This window comes from Meles meles, chromosome 2 (genome assembly GCF_922984935.1).
Source record: "Meles meles chromosome 2, mMelMel3.1 paternal haplotype, whole genome shotgun sequence".
Lineage (NCBI taxonomy): Eukaryota > Metazoa > Chordata > Mammalia > Carnivora > Mustelidae > Meles > Meles meles.
In genome coordinates, this window is record NC_060067.1 from 158,406,159 (window position 1) to 158,422,885 (window position 16,727).

The following is a 16,727-nucleotide window of genomic DNA, read 5'->3' on the forward strand; positions in this document are numbered from 1 at the left end:
CTGTGCGGCAGATGACGCTTGTTGCGCCTGGCTGTGCGCAGAGCCGTGGGTGCAGGAGCAGGTCTCGGGGGGTCGTTTGTGATGGCCTACCTACTCCTATAACAGAGTAGGTGCGTGTTTATTTAAAAAAAAAAAAAAAAAAAGTAGAAATCCTCCCAGCTGTGAAGAGAGGGCTTTGAGGTTCCCTCCTATGACAGCTGAGGGTCTGAATCTATTATGGAAGGCACACGTTTCAATTTTCAAACCCCATTTTTTATCCTTGAAATGTTTCCAGTCTTTGAGCTACTGTTATTTAACAGGAAGAAGGGAGAAACTCCATTATATGAGCACATCGATTTACTTCATCTAAGCCAAACATCACTGAATAAAAAGATGTTTGTTGAAACTCACAAAATAACTACTAATCTGGTAACTGAAAATTTAGCCTTAGCATGTGGCTCTTGCAAATCATCACCGAATTTGAAGATGAATTCAATAAAAGTAAGGGGTGTTGTTGTTGTTGTTGTTGTTGTTGTTGTTGTTGTTTAATTCCCTGGAGCACTAAGAGTAGAGTTGGTATTATGGCCTATAGCAATTTTAAGATTTTAATTGAAATGACAGTAACATCCATACAAACACATAGAGCACTCAGCAACATCAGTAATGATGATGGTGTGCTATTAATGCTGCTTTTTATATGGTGCTGGTGGTGTGTTTATTGCAGTGTGTGCTCCAGGGCTGTGTTTTTTAAACTGCAGGTTGCCAACCATTAGTAACCCATGAAATCGACCCTCTGGGATTGGAGCAGTATTTTTTTTTAATGAAATAGAAAATAATGAAAAATATCAGAACGATGTAAGAATAAATCCTCTTTCACAAATCGTTTTTTTTTTTTTTCTCCCCATTTTTGTATACATATGTCCTAGATCACAGGGTAAAATGTCTTTCTTATCATGGTTTACATTTGAAAAGGAGTCTGAAGGGCGCCTGGGTGACTCAGTGACTTAAACCTTTGCCTTTGGCTCAGCTCATGATCTCAGGATCCTGGGATCCAGCCCCTCATCAGGCTTTCTGTTCAGCAGGGGGCCTGCTTCCCCCTCTCTCTTTGCCTGCCTCTCTGCCTACTTGTGTTCTCTCTCTCCTTGTCAAATAAGTAAATAAAATGAGGGAAAAAAAGAAAAGAAAAGAAAAGGAGTTTGAAAGCTGTGGTTTTTAATTAAAAATTTATTTTATTTTATTTTTTAAATAATCTCTAAACCCAGTGTGGAGCTGAACTCACAACTGGGCAATCAAGAGTCACATGCTGTACTTGACCGAGCCATCACCTCGCCAACCCTCCCCCAAGGGTATTCAGTTTTAAAAATCTCATCATGGTGGGTTCTTTTCTGGTTTTGAATGTTACACTGGATAAAAGAGATCTCAGGCTTAGGGCCCCAGGGAAAAGACCAGCAAGAAAGACAGGGAGCCCCGGCCTCAGAAAGGAAGAGTATTACAGGAACTCTGGAGCAAAGACCAAACAAAGCATTAACCTCCTTATTCTAACCGGGTGTGAGAGGGTGGTCTGTCTCTCCTACCAGAGGGGTGACTGGAGTCACATACTTTGGTAAGGGAACACATTATCTTAACAGGAGCAGGTAGAATAACCTTGAACCATGAGAAGGGAGTTAGGAGCTCAATGATTGATGTTGGGGGGAGGGGTAAGTGTCCTTCCACTTCTTCCCAGTCTCAGTGTTGAAGAGGAGCAGGTACTACTTACTGTCCCTGGTTTAGGGCGCAGATTGGACCATATTGACTAGAAGCCAGGTCATGTTGTGTTTAAAGGCAATGGTTCCCTTTGGCTCTTTCTCCTAGTTCCTGGTAAGTGGACCTATTAGGTACAGCCTGCCCTAAGGGATGACCTCTAAGGGTTGACATCCTTTTCCCACTCCAAATACCAGGGCTAGTTAGCTGAGCCAAGATCCTATTCTCTGTTCACCTGGAAACCTGCTGGTTGTGGCTTTGGGTTCCTGCATCCCATGGTCAGCCAGAGGGAAAGGAGATGTTGGTTTGGACTTCAGAGGAGATGGATCTACCACAGGTTCCATGCAGCATGACTAGAGCTCTGTGCTGAGACATAGGCCATTTTTGCCTCTAGTAATCAAGTAGCCATTGTTTTCCATTTCTTGTTGTTTCAGAAATGTCTGAATGTCCCTATAGCAGTTGTTCTCAAACCTTAGCACGCATCAGAGTCACCTGGGAGGCTTGTTGAACCACCCATAGCTGGGTGCCATACCCAGTTTTGATTTACCAGGTCTAGGGTGGGGTTTGAGAATTTGTCTTTCTAGCAAGTTCACAAGTGCTGCTGCTGCTGCCCCAGGACCAGACCCTGAGAACCACTGCTCCATGAAATTCTGAGAAGGGTGTGGAGTAGAAAGGTGACTAGCAGGGCAAGATGAAAACACTCCTGAGTTTTGGACCCTAACGGCATCTTAATCCCATGAACCCCACACCCTACCACAAGCCAAACCCCCAACACCCAAGGCTGCCAGGGGATCAGATCCAGAGGAGGCTGACTCCAGCAACAACGCCAACTCTCATGGTTAGTTTGGGGATGCTACATCTTGAGGGGGATTCAGGAGAGTATGGGTTCAGGGCACCTTATTCTTGGACAGACCACGAAGTAAAGTGATTCATTGTACAGTCCCCGTAGGACTGCCAGTTACTGCCTACGCGATCGCCACTCTGAAGTTTCTCTACCTCCTTATAATACGGGGCCTAGGAGCGTAAAATCCAATTCCTAGTCACCTTTGCAGCTAGAATTCAAGGTTCTGAAATTGAAATGCAATCACATAGGACTAAAAGGCCAAAAAGACAAGCACGCTCTCTTCCTTTAGCTTGTGGGTGCACAAGAAGACTCTGGAAGGCATGAGTGTGGTCAGTGGCTGCATTCCATGGTCCACTGTCTAGTCACTAGCCTTGTGCTTATGGGGGCTCTGACGGCTTCCCCCATCTCTATTCCTCCAACCCTTCCACTCGATAACTAGCATTAAATCCCCCTGAGCTCGAAAGATCTAGATTGTCTTCTGTTTTCTGTATTAAACCCTGACTGATCCAGGGAACAAGGTTGTTTGGGAGCTTTATACCCGAGGTTGGGATTAGTGTGGACGGAGAGTGTAGTAGAGACCCTGCATGTGGTGAGATGACTGTCCTCAGCTGGTGGCAACTTGGGTGCACCAAGCCAGATCCCAGCACGCCTGCCTGCCATCCAGAAATCGGGAGGGCAAAGAGATGAGCGTGCTGAACCGCTATCATCTTGTTCTGCCTCTCGCAGGAAAGCCTCACTTCTGCTGGCACCCCCTTCTGATTTTCACAGTAAAGCAAGAAAAACAGCAATTTTTTGAGCTTTCAGGCAAACATTTTTACTAAGGCTCAATGACTGTCTGCTCTGCCCATTTTGATATTTGACTTTCACTGTCCTGTGCTATGCTCTCATATCTGGGCACTCACTCCTTGATGAGGTTATCACCAATTTAACGGAAGAGAGTGACTTTTCTATTTCCAGCCTGAGAATGAATGATGAGTTACTTGGGCAAGTCAGCTTCACTCAATGTGATCTAGGACTTGAGTGGATGTTGCAAATTTCTGCTACAGCCCAGGGAGTAGGGCTGTCCCCTCTGCCCACCTTGTTGCCTAAACCCTAGCTTAGGGCCTTGCACCTGCAGGAGCTGATTCATTGACTCATCAATTCTTCCGGAGCAGGGACAACACCAAATATATGTCATTAATTAATTTTTGTTCAGAAGAAACTGATTGCTCTTGTCACTGTGTCCTTGTTCACAAACGCATGGTACTGCCCCCTGCAGGAGGTACGCACATCCCCACTCTGGCTTGCAGCAGTGGTCACGTGAGACTGGCCATGACCGATGATGTCTGAGTGGAAATGACTGTCTTTGGTCTGCATGTCAGCAATGACGTTGATACATACAGGTGACTTCAGCCTGGGGCCCCTGAGCAAAGAAAGTGGAGCAGGGCTGTCAGAATCCAGAGTGGACACGTTGCTAAACCTTAATGGTTTTTTGTTTGTTTGTTTGTTTGTTTTTTAATATTTTATTTATTTGACAGAGAGAAATCACAACTAGGCAGAGAGGCAGGCAGAGAGAGAGGAGGAAGCAGGCTCCCCGCGGAGCAGAGAGCCCGATGTGGGGCTCGATCCCAGGACCCTGGGATCATGACCTGAGCCGAAGGCAGAGGCTTTAACCCACTGAGCCACGCAGGTGCCCCAAACTTAATGTTTCTATATGAATTCTGGACTTGTTAATTTATTTCTGTGAAGTAATTGGCATTCTAGAAACCTAATAGATCACACATCTTGTCCTGGCCAGAGTTTGGTCCCAAAGGCCTGGACTGGGCATGCTCAGGTCTTTCTTCCCAGGGCACCAATCAAATCACCCTTCCTCCCCCACAGGGGCTGGAGGGGATGTGCCAAAGGAAAACTTTAGGCAAGGGAACTAGAGGTTTCTGAAGGGATTTTGTTACTGTAGAATTTTATCACTCCACGTATCTAAAAGAATTTGCCAGAAATAGAAATACCAGGAGAGGCCATAAAGATGTTAATTTTTGTCTCATTTTTATTCTTGCATATTTGAAAGCCAGGGGGAAACATCCAAGTGACAGATCAAGGCATTGAAAGAAGTTTAGATAATGGTAATCCTAATGGTTACATTAAATAGAGGTGATTTATTAGCACATAGCTGAGATAGGAAAGCAACTCCGTGGTAAATGAGAACCAAGGCTTGAAGGTTAGTAAGACGGACTTTCTGTCAAGACATCCCTTGCTCCAAGGGCTTGACTCATTGTTAATTGATGGCCTGTGGCTCCTAGCACAGTGCTCTGCTCTGGCTGCTGGGCCTGAGGGGAAAAAGACTTGTTTTGAAACTCAGTGTTCTTAATGAAGCAGATCCGGACCCTGAAATGTGCAAGAAAATCATCTGAAAGTGTGATGAAAAACTGGTCTATTGAAAAGTCAGTGAACTTTCCAATGTTGATTTTAAAATAATAGATTTGTTTTATTTGACACTTTGGTAAATGCTGTAATAAAACACAACAAGGTCAAAGAAATTAGCCAGTGTGTTTTGTGCCCTGCAGCCTGAACTATCTAAACTACATCCTTGCAAATGGGCATCACTATTAGTGAAATTCTGTTGCAAATTTTGGCATGGACTGTTTTGGAGTGTCAGACTTTAAGGCGCTATCACAGAATTGGCAAGATTAGAGGATTTTCTTTTTTTACTGATTTAATAACATTTTTCTTTATTGTCCCCATAATCACCTGCTTTATGAACTGTGGCTGGAGCTAATGTCGCAACTGGTAATTTTCTTAGAAGCCAAATGCATTTATATTTTTCCAACTTTTGATTTCCATCATTTCTGGGAATTGTTAGTAGATGGAATAAAAAAAGAATACATTATAAACAATTCAAAACACCAAAAACAAAATTCCTTGGACCTTTTACAGATACCACACATGCAAATAAATGTGGCTTTGCATTCCAATGGCATTCAAGTGGGGATTATATTTTCCTCATTAACCTCTTTCTTAACCAAACAGTATTGTTTTTCAAGCCTGTTTTAAAGAAATCAAGTCTGACATCTTAAATTAATTCACACTGACTCCGTTCAAATGAAGAGGTAGACTGTCTTCTTTGGTCCTGGTCCTTTGTGCAGTTCTCGTTGAACTGTACCAAAGCAGCCAATTAGCTTAGGATGAAATCCGGAGACAGTGTTGCTTGCAAAACCAAAACATTCGAAGTACTAGGTGTGGTTTTTACTGCATTTCTTTGGAAAGAGCGGAAGGAGTAAACAACAATGTACACCTGAGTTCTGAACTTGCCTGCTTTCCTGAGGAAAACCATTTATAAAATGAATGTACTTACTTCTAACTGAAAGAATACCCAATCTGTTTTCCATCAGTCATAACCAGTAATTCCTCTGCTAATATGTGAACCTTAATTTGAAGCAGTGGGACTCTTCTCTTTCCTCCAGGAAAGTCAACAGAGTTGTTTAGAGAGATTGCACAATTTTGGTAGGAGCAGAAATGTAACTGGATTGTTTTCTAAACTTCTGTAAACACTGGTGCATGAATATGCAATTTGTGGGGTATACACTGTTTTCACCGTCGATATTGGAGCATGGGTGATGAAATATGTGTGCGTGCGTGTTAGGTGTCATCTATCTCAATAAAATGAGAGAGACATGAAAGTAACTCTTGGAGTTAAACCCTCCGATCTTAAGATATCCTGCGTCAGTTGCGTTCGCTCCGCCGTTAGCTCTGTCTCCTTTTGGCAGGCATTCGGTTTCATTCCACCATCTTCTCATGAATTGTTTTTAGATTTCTATAATCCTGGCTCAAGATGGCATGAGTTAGAATTGGAGAGGACGAACACTAGTTTTCTTAGCGTCCACGGTCTCGAAACGCGCTCGTTAACGTTACTCGACACTCTTTTTTACATGTGCCTTTCTTTAGAAAGTGGAAAAATACGTTATTGAGAATTTGTCAGATGAAACTATATTGCCAAACATTTGCAAAACTGAATTATTGACGAAATGCATGTGATTCCAAAGGGGCCTGCTTAATTGAAAGCAGTTGCGGTGTTTCAACATGAGAATGTGGCTTATCCTTTCTGTTGTCTATCTGTCTTTAGATTGCTATAGAACATACCTCTGGACCTCCAGTGTCCCCAGATAGCCGTTTCTACACAGCTAACTCAGAACAGATTAGAGCTAGAGTTTTAGGACACCCTATGGCTTTTATTTCTTGAGCAAGCATTAAGGAAAATTGCATCCTCATGTTCTCCCACGGTCACCTCTAATTCCTGGGACGCTGAATTCCCGCGCATGCCCAGAGTGCCAGGCACAGTCTACCAAGTTGCACAATTATGCGTGTCCACTCCCCACGTGTGCGGTCGTTGCCAGGATGCAGCCGTGCCATCCGTAGGACCTCTGAGGAGATGCTCACTCAAGTCATGCAGCCTCGGGGCTGATTTGTTGCTCACTCTTAAATGTCCCAGTTTGGCTGACATTTAGCCTACCTCTGAGAATGACACTAAAATCAGCCCTGCCACTAACCAGAAACAAAGCTATTTCCGTGGTGAAAGAATAGTCTGCTTCATGGAAAATTGCACTTGCAACTCGGGGATCATAATTAACAGTTAGAATTGAAGATGTAAAAAAGCCCAAAGGCGCGCTGTGTGTGATGTGTGGTAAGGGGAGATTTTTCAAAAATCTAATGTATTTGACATCTCAATTGTCTTTTGACTAACCGAGAACTGGCATCTTGAAAACTGACCAAAGAAGGAGAAAAAAAAAATTGTGTTTCATTTTGTCATTTTAAGTATACTTTCTTTGTCAAGTGACTCCCTTAATTAATTAGGGAAACCATCAAGGGCAACGTAGTTAGTTCATCTTCATTTGGGATTTCAGAAAAGCCAATGTCCCAAACTGTCTTCGGAACTTTTCAAAGGACCTTTTGCTGTGAACTTCATCTTGTTTAAAGATGTTAGAGCTGTGTTGAGATTAATATCAACGATCAGAAAGTAATATCAACGATCAGAAAGTAATATCATGGTTCTGGTTGTCATTATCCTGTTTAGACACGCTAGAACTAGATTGCCTGTGTTAAAACTTAATGGACTAGAGAAGAAAAGCATCCAGAATCTTAATGATGGGAGCTTCCACTCTCCAGGCATTTGCCAGATGTCTCAATTTCTAAACTCAGAACATCTGATAAATCCACAATTTGCCTCACTTAAGGTTCTCAGTCCTGGCTGCACCCTAGAATAATCCCAGAATTAAAAAAAAAAAAAAGGTAGATAGATAGACGGATAGATAAGCAGGCCCCACCCTTCTAATTAAAGCAGAATCTTTCAGGGTAGGCCCCCAGACTTCTTTTTTAAGTGCCTCCAAGTGATTTGAATGTGCAGCCAGGTTGGGAATCACTAACCCACATGATAATTTCATCTTTCAGAAGGGAGAGGAAGTGATGAAGAGGATTAACACCCTGCTTCTAATTCTGGCCAACTCGGAGGCCTTGCATGGAAAATCAGAAGTGACAGGAATCCTGGAAGAGAGCCACCTGGCCATCAGAAAATTCCAGAGGGATGTGGTCACTGCCAGACACACTTGGTTAGTTGGAGTTTTAAAATATCTCAGGAAATTATAAAAGCTTGACTTTGACTGCCCCATCTGAGATTCCAAAATGAAGCAGGGGAGAGTCCTCAAAATAAAATTTGGATGCTACTACTGTAAATGGTCCTAGACAGCGGGGCGGGGGGAAGGAGAAGAGAAAAAGGAAGGAGGTAGCCAAAAAGATTTAGTGTCTTCATGCAGGAAGCCGTCTGCTGAGAGCAGATATATTTTTAAATGGTATATGTAACATGTGAAAGATGAGCTAGAAAAACAAGCATGGATGCAAAAACTCTGTCAGGAATATGTGAAAAAGTCAGAAAGATTAAATCCAGGAGGAGGATAACATTCTAGATGATGAAGAGGGCTGTTTGAAAAAAAGCAAGCAAGCGTAGAATCCACGCAGGGCTGTGATGGTGTTAGGTGGAGGTTATTTCAACGGTGAAAAGATAAGGTGGCTACGCCCTCAGACTCCATTTTACTCTTTAGATGAGGAAGGGCAGAACGAAGTTTGGGAAGCAGGAATTGAGAAATAAGATCACTTAGGAGCAAATGCTAGCTGTCCTAAATAAATTCAAATGCTGGAAATAACAGACCAGAGTATTATCAGAATTTTCAAATGAAATGGCTTTCATCTTTAAAAAATATGGAGAATGAAAAAAAAGAAAAGGAAAAAACATATGGAAAATGAAAGAAGTAACTGAACGCTGTCCCACATTTTTAAAAAAGGTTTTATTTATTTATTTGACAAAGAGAAAGGGAGAGAGAGAGCGTGTGCATAAGCAGGGGGAGCAGGAGAGGGAGAAGAAGGCTCCCCATGGAGCAGGGAGCCCCGTGTGGGGCTTCATCCCAGGACCCTGGGATCATTTTCGGAGCCGAAGGCAGAGGCTTAAACCACTGAACCACTCATTTTTTCAAGACGAAAGTAGAAAAATTATTTGGATTATAGACCCAAAGTCCTGTTGATTCTTCAGTTCAAAAATCCTAGAATTTACTTTTAAGTGCAGTTTGAATGTAAGACTTGCCAAGTTAAATCCTACCCATAAAACTGAATGGGAAGAAATCAGAGAGGGAGACAATGACAGACTCTTGACTCTGGGAAATAAACTGAGGGTTGCAGAAGGAGACGTGGGTGGAGGGGTGGGGCAGCTGGGTGACAGGCATTAAGGAGGGCACATGATGTGATGAGCACTGGGCGTTATACGCAACTAATGAATCGTTGAACACTATCTCAAAAACTAACGATGTACTATATGTTGGCTAATTGAATTTAAATTTTAAAAAATCCTACCTATGACATAGTTCATGAAGAGACTAGAGACAAGGCATGGTAAAATTTTAAATAATTTGAATTCAGAAGTTTGCAAACCTTCAGAGTTAGATAATAGTTAAATACACTTTTGAAATAGTTGGATATTATAGTAAAACAAACTATTCCAAAACTTAGTGGCTCCAAATAACTACTATTAACTCATTCACAATTCAGCTGTTTTCATGTGTCCCTCTGGGTGGTTCTCCCGCTGGTTTTGTCTGGGATCACTTAGGTGGCTTCGGTCATGTATAGCTTAGCTTGGGCTAGATGGCCCAAGATGGCCTTAGTCACATGTTTGGTGGCTGTTGCTGGCTGTCAGCTGAGTCACGTGTCTCCCTAGGAAGAGCGGACATAGTGAGGGCAGCATTCTGAGAGACCCCCTCCACACACAGCAGAAGCTGCAAGATCAAGGCTTCCAGCCTTTTGTCTCATTCTTTTGGGTCAGAGCAAGTCACAAGGCCACTTCAGATCAAAGGTCAGGAAATAGGAAATACCTTTAGGCGAGAGGTACCGCAATTCATATACCCAATCTACCCTATCCTATGTCTCCTCACAAAAATGCTTCTATACATAAATATTTTAATTCAGGGGATCCATGGATCCTTCCAACCCAAGTTAAGGGCCTTTAATCTCTTCTAACCATTGCATATTTAAATAAGGAAATTAAAGCCCCAAAACACTTGCCCGGAGTCCAACAGTTATTTCTGTAGTATTAGTATACATGCCCGTAAGTGTGCTACTACGTATGTGTTATAATACCAATCCTGTGCCGTTTTCATTATGCCAATCTCTGATCACCTTATTATTACAGGGAATGGATTTCAGCAATGTTATAAATGGCCATTTGACTACCCAATCAGGATAATGTAAGTCAAATGTATGCAGGGAAATATGAATGTTTTGTTTAATTTGCATATTCTGTACATACATTCAGATAGGAAAGTAGGCCGGTTAAATATATAATTAAATATATAATTAAAATATATATGAGGACTAAATTATTTAGTTAATATGCAAACAGGCAGAGTTTCCAGTTATTTCTAAATTATGGGCATTTCCTGAAGTCTGGCTCTCTTTTTACTGACAGGTACTCTCTATGCTTCAAGTAACTCTTACTGAAAAATTGATTACAATGGATGCTTTGTGATGAGCAAACTTGTTTTCATTTTTTTTTTAGATAAAATTTTTTTTTTTTAGATTTTATTTATTTATTAGTCAGAGAGAGAGAAAGAGAGCACAGGCAGAGGCAGAGGGTGAAGCAGGCTCCCTGCCGAGCAAGGAGCCCGATGTGGGACTCGATCCCAGGACGCTAGGATCATGACCTGAGCCGAAGGCAGCCGCTTAACCAACTGAGCCACCCAGGCGTCCCTTGTTTTCACTTTTTTAAAAATTTAATTTAATTTAATTTTTTTCAGTGTTCCAAAATTCATTGTTTATGCATCACACCCAGTGCTCCATGCAACACATGCCCTCCTTACTACCCCCACCCCCTCCCCTCCGAAACCCTCAGCTTGTTTTCACTTTTAAACCATCTACTTAAAAGTCATTCATTAACAAGAACAACAAGTCATCAATTCCACTGCTTTTAACTTACATAAAAACCAGACAGTTGCCCTTTCAAGTTTTTGTTTTTTTCCTCATAAGATAAAGTTAACTAAAGGAAAAGTGATGTGGTTTAGTTTAAATTATTGCCTTTTGTGGGGTGCCTGGGTGGCTCAGTGGGTTAAGCCTCTGCCTTCGGCTCAGGTCATGATCTCAGGGTCCTGGGATCGAGTCCTGCATCGGGCTCTCTGCTCGGCGGGCAGCCTGCTTCCATCTCTCTGCCTGCCTCTCTGTTTACTTGTGATCTTTCTCTCTGGCAAATAAATAAATAAAATCTTTAAATAAATAAATAATTGTCTTTTTGTTTTTTGTTGCCAGTAGATGACTTTTCATGTGAGGGCTGCAGGTATTATTAATTTTTTTTTGAATTTTTATCTATTTTTTATTTTTTAATTTAATTTTATTTTTCCAGTTTTCCAAGATTCATTGTTTATGCACCATAGCCAGTGTTCCACACAATACATTTTTAAAAAATGATTAGTATCTATATATTCATTTACTTTAATTGTTTTAGTGAAATTGGCAAGTTTATCTGGTTCACATAGATGGACAGAAACTAGTTTAAACGTCCAACTTTCAGACTAATAAAAGTAAGTTTTTTCTTTTTATCATAAAAATGTTCAAATATGCTGAGAAATAGAAAAAATAGTACAATGCGTACTCACGACCCAATACCTTTAATCAATAGTTATAATCATCTTGCCATCTTTGCTTTGTATGTTCTGTTGCTGTTGTTGGACTATTTTAAACACCCTGAGCACATCTTTTTACATAATCAAATTCTAATATATCTGACTTAATAAATTAATATTAATTCCCTAGGATCATGTAATACCTGGTCCATATTTAAATTGGACATACAACAATTATTATGTCTTTGGTCTTTTTAACTGGAATAGCACACACATACCTTTTCACAGTCTTGTTGACTTTTTTTTTTTTTAAGATTTTATTTATTTGACAGACAGAGATCACAAGTAGGTAGAGAGGTGGGTAGTGGCGGGGTGGGGGGTGGGCAGGAAGCAGGTTCCCTGCTGAGGAGAGAGCCTGATGCGGGCTGCTGGATCCCAGGACCCCAAGATCATGACCTGAGCTGAAGGCAGAGGCTTAACCCACTGAGCCACCCAGGTGCCCCCTATGTTGACTTTTTAAAGGTCAGTTGTCTTATCGAATGCCCCAATTCTGGACTTTTGATTCTTTTGCTCTTCCATCTTCTGCCTATCCCTTAGATCTGAAGTCTTGATGAGATTCCAGTTACACATTTTGAAGAATATTCCGTAAGTGAGAGTGCCTGCTTCATAGTGCATGACATCAGCCGTGCATTAAGTCTGGTTGCCCCACTGTTGGGGACATCAGCTTTGATCATTGAGTTAATGTGATGGCAAGCACAGCTCTTCTCACTAGTAAGATGCATTTTTCTCTTCGTCAGTCAGCAAGTGTATCTGGGGGGTGGTAGTTTGGCTCCATGAAAACTTCAGTTCCCTAAAGTTAGGTTGTTGCTGCTGCTGCTGTTTGTTTGTTTGTTTTAATTTTATTTTTTTTCAGTGTTCTAAGATTCATTGCTTATGCACCACACCCAGTGCTGTTTTATAAAACATAACTCATTGTGCTTTTAGTTTTTATAAAGAATTTTACCCAGTTTTTCAGAGTTTTCACTTAGCTGGGTATTTTCAACCTAAAATTATGAAATTCTCTGTTCATATCTTTGTCATCTTGGGTACCATTTTGGCTTATAATAGTTATGCACATCTGGGCTAGTAAATCGGGCATTAGTGGGTTATCAGGGTTATGTATTGTCGTTCTCCTATTCACTCATTTTATTTTATGATCATTACATGCCAGGTTAGAAATGGAACTATGTAGTGTTATGGAAATGAATGTCATGTTGCCAGGAGTAAGGCAATGGGATCCCAGCAGCACCCACTGTACCAAGAAGCTGAGCATTGGCTGAAGGTATGATGGCTACTAGACTCTTACCATGAACTAACTGTGCCTCACATCGAAATTGAAATGTTGGTCCCTTGGAGTAACTTCTTTGTTTCCTATTTTAAGAAGGTCAGAAGACGGGAGTGAAAACATACCAGTAACCAAATATGGTGGTATCAAGCCTAATGAGGAATTAAAAAAAAAAATTCTAAAATCTGTGTCTGCTCATTTTCCTTGTTTCATTGGTTTTGTTTCACCCTCATCTGTGAGTCATTTGCCTTTCGTCATCTTCCACAATGGCTTCTGCAAAAATATCAGTCTTGAAACGTACAACATGGCTCGCACCCACTTCAAACACTGTTTAAAATCTCATTTATTATTTTGTACTGTGGTCTCACTAAAAGCCAACGTTACCGAGACTGCAAAGCACATACCTTCAATTCCCAGGGTGAGAGGGGAAAGAGAGAGCAAGAGCAAGCGAGAGAGAGAGAGTTAAAACTGTGAGAACCTCCCCAGCAGGCATGGGAGGAAAACAAGAAAAATCAGAAGTCTTACAGGCAGCTGAAGTCTCCAGACACAAGAAAACTGGAAATTGCCCAAACCTAGACTTGGTAGAGTATAGAAATGTGACAAAGACCAGGAGTAGTATTTTCTCCAGCAAGAGGTTAGTTACTTAAGGACCACATGCCCAGGATTACAGGAATTTGCCTGAGTAGCCCAGGGAATACTTATCTGCAGTAGAATTCATAAAAGGGAGAGATGAGATGCTGTGTGAGCCAACTCTGACATGAAACTATATTAAGAACTTGAAATTAACACTGGGAATAATCATATTAAATGGATAGCAGCAGATGAAAGCTATAATAAGTAGGAATTCTATTTTTCTAATTAGCTTCAATTTTCAGATACTAAAATCCAAGTGTTTGGGGGAGCCAAATCCAGTCAGTAGAGTTTAGCATCATTCCTTTACAGAAAAACAAAAACAAGTTCTCTGGGGTGCCTGGGTGGCTCAGTGGGTTAAAGCCTCTGCCTTCGGCTCAAGTCATGATCTCAGGGTCCTGGGATTGAGCACCGCATCGGTGCTCCCGCATCGAGCTCCCGCAGGGAGCCTGCTTCCTCCTCTCTCTCTGCCTGCCTCTCTGCCTGCTTGTGATTTCTCTCTGTCAAATTAAAAAAAAAAAAAAAAAAAAAACAAGTTCTCCATGTTATCCAGCCACTAAGGGACACTGAGTTGCCCATCAACCTGGTTGTTCCTGGTCACAAATTCAATCCCTTCAGCTCTATCTGCCTCATGATGGTGACTGGTTTCCCGGGAAACTTTCAGTCCTAACCCTCAACCTCAGGGGAAGGGAGAGGGGCTGGAAGTTGAATCAATTACCAGTGGCCCAGTGGCCGATCAATGATTGAATCAATCATGCGTATGTAGTGGAGCCTCCATGAAAACCAAAAGGAAGGAGTTTTGAGAGCTTTTGAGTTGGAGGCATGGGGCTGTAGGGAGAGAGGTTGGCTCTGGGAGGGCAAGGAAGCTCCGCAAACTTTCCCCACACCTTGCCGTGTACATGTCTTCCATCTAGCAGTCCCTGAGTTATGTATGATCTGGTGGTCTGGTAAAGAAACTTTCTCTGAGTTCTGTGAGCCACTCTAGCAGATTAATCAAACCCAAGGAGGGGATGGTCATGGGCACCACCAACTTATAGCCAATTGTTCAGGAACACAGGTGACAACCTGGACTTTCCGTGGCATCTGAAATGGTGAGGCAAGGGGCAGTGTTGTGGGACTGAGTCCTTAACCTGTGGAATGTGATGCTTTCTCTGGGTAGAGGTGTTGGAGTTGAGCTCACTTGCAAGATGCCTGGCTGGAATCACAGCATTGCTTGATGTGTGGGGGTCAGCAGTGAGGCGGCTGAGTTAGAGGAGTGTGAGAGTCAGAGAGAGACACACAGAGGTGTTTCTCCTTCAGGGGCAAGAATGCTATTTGTCACTGCATTCACTTTGTTAATATAGTTCATATGCTTTTCAGAAGGATGTGTGTGTTTAGAAGGATGTGTGTGTTTAGAATCTAGGCCTTTTTAGAAAATCTAAATTTGTCTGACAAGAAAATAAAAATGACAGAGTAACTCAGAGTTACTCAAAAGAAGAAAGTGAACAGATGAGAAAGCCTTCTGTGGTGAGTTCATATTTTGAAATATTAACCTTTCTCTTTCTCTCTTTCTCTCTCTCTCTCTCTCATCCCTCCCCCCGCCTTACTGCCCCCTCCATTTAATTAAACTAGGCCTTTCTTTGTTTATTGAATCAAGGAAGTAATGTGACAGCAAGACAGAGAAAAAAGGGGGCCTCTTCCAGGACTTTGAGTTTACAAAGACAAGGCCTTAAGGCGTCAGAAAACATTCAAGTCGTATGATGTGATGAGCACTGGGTGTTATATGTAACTGACAATTTATTGAACACTACATCTGAAAATAATGATGTACTACTATAAGTTGGAGAATTGAATTTAAATGAAAGAAAAGAAAAAAAAAACATTAAAGGCATAGACCAGGGGCTTCAAGGGGGGCATCTTCCTCCCACCCCTTAGGTCCCTTTGGGGACATTTGAAAGTGTAGTGAGGGGTGATATAACAACTGGGAAACATTATTGCTTATGTGCGAACAGTGGATGGGGCCAGGGATGCCCACCATTCTGCAAGGAGTGGGGCAATCCTGCATAAGGAGGAAGATCTGACCCCAAGTACCAAGAGCAGCCATTATAAAACTCACCAGTGGACAAGAATACTGGGAAACGGGAGCCCTTGTGTATGGCTGGTGGAAAGGTGAAATGGTGCAGCCACTGTGGAAACAACATGGCAGTTCCTCAAAAATTAAACAGAATTACCATATGACCCAGTAACTAGATGAGCTCAAATGCCTTGGCTCTGTTAGCCATCTCAGAATTCATAGGTGACACTAGGGACAAAGACAGCTCCTGAGTTGACCAAACCATGGCTTGAAATAGAATTGTAGCCACATCATGAAGTTCCATTTCTTGTACACTGAATCTCCAGCCTGACAGGAAGAGCCATCCTGACATTCCTTCCAGCCCTCTAAAGGCTATCCACTTGGGGTCACTTGGGGCCTTCCACTTTGGAAGTGGAATGGGCTAAGTGTTCACTTGTGTGAGAATCTCCATCATCCGCGACTTCAGTTCGCATCTTTGGGTGATGCCTTGTCTCTTGATTCTTTATTTTACCTGGACCAGAGGGAAGAAATCGGCTGTCCCATCTGTCAGAATTTGAAGTGGAAGAGGGCATCCCCGCAGGTAAGTAAGTTTACTGAAAAGAATAGGAGGTACAAGGTGCAAGCTTGGGGCCCTGCCTCCTTTGGCTCTTTGGGCCAAGGTCCCTTCAGCAAGGGCAATGATGATTGCAGTCCAATGCCTGTTCCTCTCTTATCTTGTGTCCATACCTCTTGCAGCTTCCAAGGTGAGACCCAGCTGTGGTGAGCCCCTGAGTAAATCACTGTCCAAAACACAGGTGTGGTCTGGAGGTTGAGCTCTTTATACAGAGGTGTGACTTAGAGCTTTCTCGGAAAAAATAGTCAGAAAAATAGTCACTGCACCAGAAACAGGAAAGTTTCCTTCCCGTCTTCTTTTTCCTCTGGGATCTTGATTTACTAAATGACATTTCCTCCTGATGGTTTCATCTAAAATTTAAAAATAAATGGTCCCTCAAGAAGCATGGGAATTCATGGAGCACACTCAGAATATCATAACCC

The 16,727-nt window shown here is 42.1% G+C and overlaps 1 long non-coding RNA gene across 2 annotated transcripts in view; it reads left to right on the forward strand.

Annotated features, from left to right (window-relative positions):
• LOC123937094 overlaps positions 1-13,152 on the forward strand; it is a 38,281-nt gene extending 25,129 nt beyond the window's left edge. The window contains exons 2-5 of one of the 2 annotated variants that reach the window (XR_006817410.1): positions 7,982-8,139; positions 10,263-10,317; positions 12,283-12,330; positions 12,896-13,152. This is a non-coding gene — a long non-coding RNA (uncharacterized LOC123937094). The remainder of the gene's footprint in view (positions 1-7,981; positions 8,140-10,262; positions 10,318-12,282; positions 12,331-12,895) is intronic. The other variant, XR_006817411.1, reaches the window with a different exon arrangement.
• Positions 13,153-16,727: the final 3,575 nt, after the last annotated feature.